The following is a 10,030-nucleotide window of genomic DNA, read 5'->3' on the forward strand; positions in this document are numbered from 1 at the left end:
CTCTTCCTATTCCTGGCAGCCACATTTTATCTCCTTGAGCTCCAGATTCATACACCCAACTGCCTTCTTGACTTCTCCACGTGGATGTCCTGGGGCTGCTCTTGTAGAGTCTTTCCATGATTGGACTTTTGAGCTGTCTCCCAGACCTGCTACTCCATTTATAAAAATATAACATACCCAGATGCTAATGCCTGGCCCCTTCTCATCCTCCACTTCCCCCTCAGCCCACCTCCAAGTTCCACGAATCCCACCTCCAAAGTGGTTCTGGAAACCCTCCACCTCTTTCCTCACCCAGCTACTACCTGGCCCAGGCCTCCCTCTTGTCTCACTTGCACAGCCACAGCGGGGTTGCTCTGACCCTCTCCTGCTCACCACTCCTACCTTCTAGTTTCCTCCTGAAGGTCCACAGCTGCTTGTTTTACAAAAGGCTCATCTGAATGGTCATCTCTTTACTTCAGATCTTGCAGTGGCCTCATACTCACACACACACACACACACACACATACACACACATCTGGATAAAATTCCAAAATCTCAATCATGGCCTACAAGGCCCACCACCTAGACCCTGGTTTCTTATGTCGCTGTGCCTCAGCCCCTGGGCCTTTGCATTTCTGTTCCCTCTGCTTGGTCTGCTTCCCTCACCTCTGAAGACAGACAGACAGACACACACACACACACACACACACACACACACATCTAAACATGCATTTCCCTTGGTTAACTTCTATAGATATTTTAGGTCTTGGCTTAAATGCCAGGTCATTACTTCTTTGAAGAACAATCTAAACTATTCTCAATACTTTTCCTTCCTAACCCTCATCATGCATTTTATATCTTTTGTGTGATCATATGTTTCACCAGTATCTGTGGATAAGACCTGGGCCTGTTTCATATACCTTTGTAGGCCTAACACTTAGCATATGTGCGAGGTCCATGGTAGGTGCTGAATGAATGAATGAAAAAAAATGAATGACTAGTTTGTGGTTCCCCAAGTAGGATGTGATCTCAAGGGCATGCCTCATGATCTTCTGTTTTGTTTTGTTTTGTTTTGTTTTCAGGAACACCACCCCCACCCCGCCATGATGGTACATAAGAACACACTCGCTACTGCCACACTTCCAGGCAGCCTGGGTTCAAATCTCAGCTCCATATGAGCTTGGGCAAGTTATCTTACCTCTTCCTGCCTCAGTTTCTCCCTCTGAATGGGCACAATGCAAATGACAATAGTACCTATTTCATAGAATATTTGTAAAGCACTTAAAAATGAAGAGCATCCTAGACACTGCCTAGCCTGTTGTATTAGCTATCACTTTCTATCCAAGGGTCATACAATCAACTAGGTGAGGCGTGAGCTTGGCCCTTGGAGTTGGGCCTGGGTTCTAGTGCTGGCTTCCCCATTTCTATGTAATCTCAAGTGAGCTTTTGGTGGCTATAAGTCCTCAGAGTACGAGGCAACATGACATCCATATAGAAAATAATTTGATATTCTGTTGTGAAGCTGAAGGTTAATATGCCTTATAATCCATCAATTCCACTCACCAAGCATGCCCTATACAAGCCCGGGCATGAGTATTCCTGAAGACGCATTCAAAAGTGTTCAAGACAGTGTCATCCCTAACACCAAAATAAGACATCAAAGAAGCCCTGAGAGGATGGGTAAATAAATTGTGGAATATTCACAAAATGGTATCTGATACAGAAGTTAAAATGAATGAGTTTCAGCTCCATTAATCAACACAGATGAACTGCAGGGATGTCATTTTGAGGGAAAAGAGAAAGTCACCAAAGAATGTGTAGAGTATCCTACCATTTTTAGAGGTAAAAATAAGCCAAACTAAATACCCACATATCTTGGTAATAAACTGATGAAATTACAAAGTAAGCAGATGTAAAACAAATTTAGGAGAGGGGTGGTTTGCTTTTGGGAGCAGGTGTCAAAAATCCAGAAGAGTAACCATTGAAACCAGATCAGTAAATTAGTAGTAAGAGTTTATTGTGTACAAAAGAATACTTTGTAAACTGGGAGTTTTCAAACCCAAAACTGATAGGAATCTCAGAGGCACAACTTAAAAGATAAAGTAAATGGCTTACAGTGTGAAAATGAGGAAGCTGTTTAACCCTTTACAACGATTGGTTATTACGATGGGGGTTTCCAGACAGCAGGAAATTTGTTACAACTGATTATCTCATACCAATTTAAGAAAATCGCTTAGGTTCTTTTATGATGATCAGAAGCATTTATGAAAAAATCACCTGACACGTTTCACATATGTTCATGAAATAAGATAGGTTTAGTTTGGCTTATGTGGCTTAAATGATTTTGTCTGCACAGAAAATTTTCACATTCAGTGATGATGATATTCTAGCTCATAATTTGGGTGGTGGACTCATGGGGGTTTGTCTTATTTTTATAGCTCATAACTAACACATACATTACATAGCAGGTCCTTGAATAACAACACCCTTTTTTTCAACATTGTTTTCTTATGCTATTGATGAGATGGTATAGGAATTTAACTCTTCTTTATATCAATTAGCCTATGATTAAATTGGTTTTGTTTTACATTGTTTCACTTAAAGTTGCATAACCTATTGAAAATGTTAAGGGAAGGGAGGGCTTACTGTATATGAGTTTTTTTGCATTATCAAATATTTCATAATTTAACAACAAAAATGTGTAAGGATATTGAGTTATAAGGTGATTTATATGAGTCCTATTCTTTGGATTACCATAAACACAGAACCCCCCCCCCGCAATTTTCAATTTTTGTAGAAAATTTGTAGATCCCTGAGAATACCTCTGTGGACTTTTCATTCAAGGAATGTCGTGCTACATGCCCAGTGTCCTAAACAGGCCCAGGTCTGAGAGGAGGCCTCAATATTGAACGCCATCAACTTCCGCCGAGATGGAGGCGTAGGTGGAAGCACTGTGCCTTCTTGCACAACCAAGTTTAAAAACAACAAAGTTTTAGCAACAAAAACGCAGCCAAACCGCAGAAAATTGAACTATACAGAAGTCTGACAACAACGAACCCTTCAGCCAAACAAGTAAGAGGGGCAGAGCCAGCAGCAGAGCAGGCTTGGGCAGGAAGGATCCACCAGACCAACCCAGGCGTGCGACCCAGGTATGCCAGCAGCCGTGGGTGAATCCCAGGTGTGGAGTAGCAGGCAGACCCACTGAGAGTGCAAGGCGGTGGATTCACTGAGGGCTGATCGCGGTCACACATTCACGCACAGATAAACCGGTGAAGGAGCGAGCAGTGAGACAGACCATGCAGGCCCCAGTGGTGGGAAGTGGCAGAGGGAACCGCCATTGCTCCCTCTCTGACCACGCCCCCACATACAGTGTCACAAACCAGCGACCTGGGTGGCCTCTCTCTGACCACCCCTTCACGTACAGTGTCACAAACCAGCGACCTGGGTGGCCCCTCTCTGACCACGCCTCCACATACAGCATCACTAACCAGCGACCTGGGTGGCTCCACTCTGGTGAACAACTAAGGCTCCCCTCCTCATACGTAACAGGCACAAACAGATCAAAACATGGCTCAAGAACAACTAAGAGCCCCAGAGCCCATAACTCTAAGCGACCAAGAAAGAGCCAAACTTTCAGATGCACAGTTCAAATCACTGGTGATCAGGATGCTCACAGAACTGGTTGATTTTAGTCACAAATTAGAGGAACATATGAAGGCTAAGCTAATTGAAATGAAGGGAAATGTGCAGGAAACCAATAGTAATTGAATGGAAACTGGGACTCAAATCAGAGGAGTGGACCAGAAAGAGGAAAAAAATGACCAAACAGAAAAGGATGAAGAAACAAGAATTCAAAAAAATGAGGAGAGGCTTAGGAACATTCAGGACATCTTTAAACATTCCAACATCCGAATTATAGGGGTACCAGAAGGGGAAGAGGAACAGCCACGAGTGGAAAACTTATTTGAACAAATAATAAAGGAGAATTTCCCCAATCTGGCAAAGGAAGTAGACTTCCAGGAAATCCAGGAAGCTCAGAGAATCCCAAAGAAGTTGGACCCAAGAAGGAACACACCAAGGCACATCATCATTACATTAGCCAAGATGAAAATGAAGGAGAGAATCCTAGAAGCAGCAAGAGATAAGGGGACAGTTACCTACAAAGGACTTCCCATCAGACTGTCAGCGGATTTCTCAAAAGACACCTTACAGGCAAGAACAGGCTGGAAAGAAGTATTCCAAGTCATGAAATCCAAAGACCTACATCCAAGATTGATCTATCCAGCAAAGCTTTCATTTAGAATGGAAGGGCAGATAAAGTGCTTCTCAGATAAGATCAAGTTCAAGGAGTTCATCATCACCAAACCCTTATTATATGAAATGTTAAAGGGACTTACCTAAGAAAAAGAAGATAAAAAAGATGAACAGTGAAAGGACAGCCAACTCACAGTTATTAAGAACCACACCTAAAACAAAAGCAAACTAAGAGGATAGCTAGATCAGGAGCAGAACCATAGAAATGAAGATCACATGGAGGGTTAGCGACAGGGGAGTGGGAGAAGGAGAAGGGGGGAGAAGGTACAGAAAATAAATAGCATAGATGGTAGGTAGAAAATAGATAGGGGGAGGGCAAGAATAGTAGGGGAGATATAGAATCTAAAGAACTTGAGACACGTCATAAACTAGAGGGAGGGAATGGTGGGGGAGGGATGTGCAGGGTGGAGGGGAATGAAGGGAGGAAATAGAACAACTAATGGCATAATTAATAAAATATATTTTTTAAAAAATACAGAACACCATTATCGCTTATAGGACCCCCCTTTCTGCACATGGTGGTGGAGAGGGAGATCACAGAGGGTCTCCTTCTTCTCGATTCCAGTTTCTCAGCCCCTTTTGTCCGTAACATTAGGGAGCTTTGTTCCCTTTGGCTCCTGTTCCCACTCAGTTCACTTCTCTCCCACCTAGTTTTGCCTCCTAATAAAATCCAAAAAGAGAAATGGTTCTGATGTTGTTCAAATTGTTATTGATCACAGAGGGTTGTGCTTTTTCAGCCAAGTCTGAGGTCCCTTATACTTTGTGTGTCTCCCAGAGGATGAAAGGGAGCCCAAGAAAGGCATACCCAGACAGGGGAGTACAAGGAGAAATGTTCACTCTTAGAAACATAAGGTTGCAAAAGGGAGACGTTGTCTATGGAGGATTGGCTTGCTTCATGCTTTCCCACTCCTCTAACATGCCTTCCTCTACTGCTGGGCCAAATGTCCTTGGTGCTCTGTTTCACCTGTGGCTAGGTTCTGCCAAGGAGATGTGCTGTGCAAGATGGAAAATAGCTTTTGCTGAGGACACAATAGTGGTGACCTTCGGTTTTTTGGGGGCAGCTCAGGTGTAGGTTCTAGCTTGTCCCCATTGTCATGACTACCAAACAGCTGGTGAACCACCAAACTTTGTCCCTTATTTGGGAAGGAATTTTTCCTGTCTGCTGGTGTTCTTGGGTGAGTGGCACCCAATTTGGGCCCCTGTCTCTCCTGAAGGTGATGTCAACTCCCTACCTGTGTAAGAAACCCCCTTTCCATGAAACACTATCCAGCTATGTAAGTGTCCAACAACTTCTCAAAGACATGGGGAATGCTCACAAGAAAATAAAAAGAGAGGGAAGATTTTTGTCTCTTCTGGTAATCATATGCTGCATAATTTTGGGTAAACCCTTCTACAGAGGTAACAAAAACTGGACAAAATATTTTTGAAAATTTTACCAAAGTATCAAAGTTAACAGGTAGTGAAAACCACTAAGAGTTACTGGGAATTAGCATGAGAAGATGAAAATCTGAGAAGGTGAGACTAGTGTTCAGAGCAGCTTGTATTCTGGTGGTATTTGCTGATCCGGAAGAGAAAACTGAGACAAATGCGATGTGCATCAAGGTTTCTGATAGCCTCGTTCCCTTAGGTGGGAGTAACATGGTCCAAATTGCTAATGCCCCAAGTTCTTGGCAGAAATAAACATAAATTTCCTCTGGAGGAAGATAACATCATCTAGACCACAAAAATATTTATGCAATTTTTAAGTACACTTTTAAGCACACAATAAATGGTGACCAGCCACATGAGGGGACAAGAGAACATGAGCAAAGGCCGGCAGAGAACATAGACTATGGATAAAGATGTGCAAGGGCTCCAACTATTGGCGTTATCAAATATTTAAAATAACTTTATTTAACATATTAAAAGAGATAAAATATAAGTGAGAATTCCTAGAGAGGACTGGAAACTTTAAAAAATCGGTCATGTCATATTTTAAAAAAGAATTTTATCAAATGAAAAAATCCTCTAGAATTTTGAAAAATAGAATAACTGCAATTAAGAATTCAAGGGATAACAGGGTGAAGGGGAAGGATCAAGTCAAGGAACATGTATAAAGGACCCATGGACAAGGACAATGAGGAGGAGGAATTGACTGTGAGAGGTCGGGGTGTGTAGGGCCGGGGAGAGTAATGGGGGAAAATGAGGACAACTGTAGTTGAACAACAATAAAAAAATCTTTTTAAAGAATTCAAAGGGTAAGTTTAATTGCAGATTAGACATAGCTAAAAAGATGATTTGGGAACTGGAAAGAAGGCTAAAAGACAGTATCAAGCATGAAGCGCAGAGAAACCAAAGGATGGAAAATACAGAAGCAATGGAAAGAAGCATAGAAGCCATAAGAGATGCAAAATCCATATGGGAATCCCAGCGGGGAAGAGAAGGAGCATAGAGCAGAGTATTACTTTTTGTGATATGTTAAAAGATAATGGCTGGGAATTTTTCAAAATCACTAAAGGCATCAAACTGTGAGTGAAAAAGACCAAAGATTTCCCATAAGTGGGGCTGGGAGGAGGTGCGCTTGCCTGACTCAGACATTGAGGACATCCTTAACTGTTGGCCCAGAGCAACTCGTCTCACTCTAGTCCTGATCTTGCCACCAAGGGTTAGTGAAATACCCACATGTAGGTATGTCACAACAACACTTCAAAAAACAAGACGAGGGAAAATCTTGAAAACAGCTAGAGAAAGACAAAAATCACTTTTTAGAGGAGCCATAATGACACTGTCAGCTGATTTCTCAGCAGTAACATAAGAAAACAGCCTGTCACACACAGGTGAAATAAAATTTCAGACAACAATAAAGTTTGTCATACACAGATCTGCGTTTAAAAGCATTAAAGGGAATTTTCCAGGCAGAAAGAAATGTTCCCTATTGTTAGGTGGTTATTGCAAGAGAGAAAGAAGCTCAGTTGAAACAGTAATTACGAAGACAAGTCCAAATAATTCTGACTGTAGAACAGCAAGAATAATGCCCTGTGGAGTGTAAACTGTGTATGAAATTAAAATCCATAACAACAATTGCATATACATAAAAGGGAGGCAAATGAAATTAGAGTGTTCTAAGGAAGAAACTAGAAGTACTGATTAACATTTGGATTGGAAAGTCAAGGATGCATTTAGAATCTCTAGGGAAACCTTAAAAATTAAAGTAAAAAATAGTGAGAGTGTAACTTTCAAACTAATAAAAGGAAGAAAACTGTATAATAAAAATAATCCATGTAAAAGACAAAAAAATGAAAAAGGAAATAGTACCATGGGACAAATAGGAAATACATAAGATGTTAGATTTAAGCCACCATATGACCAATTACATTAAAAACAAATAAACATGAAACTGCAATGAAATTTAAAAAAAAAACCAACTATGTGCTGTTTCCAAGATGCATAGCATAAAGATCCCCAAACATAAAGATATAGGTAAGTTAAAAATAGGTCAGAAAAACCTGGCTGGTGTAGCTCAGTGGATTGAGCGCGGGCCTGCAAACCCGTTGATCGCGGTTCAATTCCCAGTCAGTGCACATTCGTGGGTTGCAGGCCAGTTCCCAGCAGGGGTCAGTTCCCAGCAGGGGGGTGCACCAGAAGCAACCATACATTGATATTTCTCTCCCTCTCTCCTTCCCTTCCCCTCTAAAGATAAATAAATAAAATCTTTAAAAAAATAGGTCAGAAAAAGATATATTACACAGCACTATATATATTTTATTTTTTTATTGATTGATTTTAGAGAGAGAGGAAGGGGTGGGGAGAGAGAAAGAAATATCAATTTTTTCTTCCACTTATTTATACATTCATTGTTTGCTTCCTGCATGTTCTCTGACCAGATATCAAACCTGCAACTTTGGAATGTCAGGATGATGTTCTAACCAAATCAGGTCCTTGGCCAAGGCACAAGCACTGTGTATTTTAAAATATATTCCTAAATAATCCAAAGGACAAAGGAAATTATAATCAAAATTAAAAATTATTATTAACTAACTGAATGATTAAAACATTATACATCAAAATTTGTGGAATGTTGGAGAGGGAAGGGAACTTAAGGGGAAAAAGGGGGAGGGATTTTGAGGAACAAGTATGAAAGACACAGAGATGAGGACTGGGGGGGGGGAATGGGAGGGAGGGGGGAGACCAGGCGGGGGGGTGGGGTGGGAGAAATAGATAAAAAAAAATGTACTTGAAAAGTAACTAAATAAAATTTAATATTAAAAAAAAAATTGTGGAATGCAGCTAAAACCAAGCTTGGAAGAAAAATTTTAGCCTTTGATGAATGTTAGATAAAAGGAAAAGCTGAACATTTATAACATCTGTTTATCTTAAGGTAAAAAAAGAATAGCAGGATAAACACAAAATAGAAGAATGGAAACAATGCAGAAATCAATTAAATAAAGTGTGTCAGCATGAAGATAAATAAACCTTACTGATTATTTAGGAACACTAATACATTGCAAATAACAACACTCAAAATTAATAAACCCTTGACAAGATTGAAATAAAAGAAAAAGGCACAAATTATTAGTATCAGAATGAAAAAAGGAACACCTTCAGAGATTCTATAGATAGATGTTAAAAAGATAGCCAGAAACAACTTAAAAACACATGCAAAAATAAATTTAGATCCCTACCACACATCATAAACAAAAATTAACTCAAACTGGATCAAAAATCTAAATGTAAGAGTTAAAACAAGAGTCATAATTGTGTATTAATCAATATGACACCAAAAGCACAAGTAACAAAAGAAAAAATAGATTGGCCTTCACCAAAATTAAAAACAAATTTTTATGCTTCAAAAAACATCATCAATGAATAATTATAAAAACATTTACTCAGAGTTTTCTTACAATAAATTTTTAAGTAGCAAATGCTATAATATCTGCCAAAATGAGTATTTGGGTATCAAATTCAACTTATGGGAATTATTTAGAAAAACACACTACCTAATATCAAAGTAAACACAATTAAGAATTGATGGTTATGTAAAAACTATCCCATGGAAAAATCAGATGATATTATTACTACTAGCATCAGAAACTGGTCCTCAGTATCTACCTTTTGAAAAATTGGTATCAGGTAAATGACCCACATAACAAAAGCCCCCTTACTTAATGATTGTTTGCTTTATAATTTTTTAATAGCAAGTATAGAATTTTTTCTTTGACAGTTTTAATACATCACATTTTTTACCTTTTTTCTTTTGTTAAATACATACAGAAAATGGATATAAAATATATGTATACTTTAAAAGTAATTATAAAGAAAACCCATACATTTGTTGCCCAGATGAAGAAACTATTTCTAAACAGTATAAATTAGCTTCATCTAATTTTTAACTCTTTTTTAAAATTTATTTAATTATTGTTCAAGTACAGTTTTCTGTTTTATATTCCCATCCCAGCCCACCCCGCCCAGGGCTCCCCACCTCGCTCCCATTTCCACCCCGCTTAGTTGTTGTCTATGTTTCCTTTATACAAGTTCTTGTAAATCCTTCCCCTTTTTCCCCTGAAATTCCCTCTCCCCTCTGGTCACTGTCCCCTTGTTCTCTATTTCAGTGTCTGTGTTTTTATTTTGCTTGCTTGTTTGTTTTGTTGTTTAGCTTCCTGTTAAAGGTGAGATCATATGGTATTTGTCCCTCAGCACCTGGCTTATTTCACTCAGCATTATGCTTTCCAGTTCCATCGATGCTGTTGCAAAGGGTAGG

The sequence above is a fragment of the Artibeus jamaicensis genome, unplaced genomic scaffold (genome assembly GCF_021234435.1).
Source record: "Artibeus jamaicensis isolate MK-2021 breed Jamaican fruit bat unplaced genomic scaffold, CSHL_Jam_final contig_463, whole genome shotgun sequence".
NCBI lineage: Eukaryota > Metazoa > Chordata > Mammalia > Chiroptera > Phyllostomidae > Artibeus > Artibeus jamaicensis.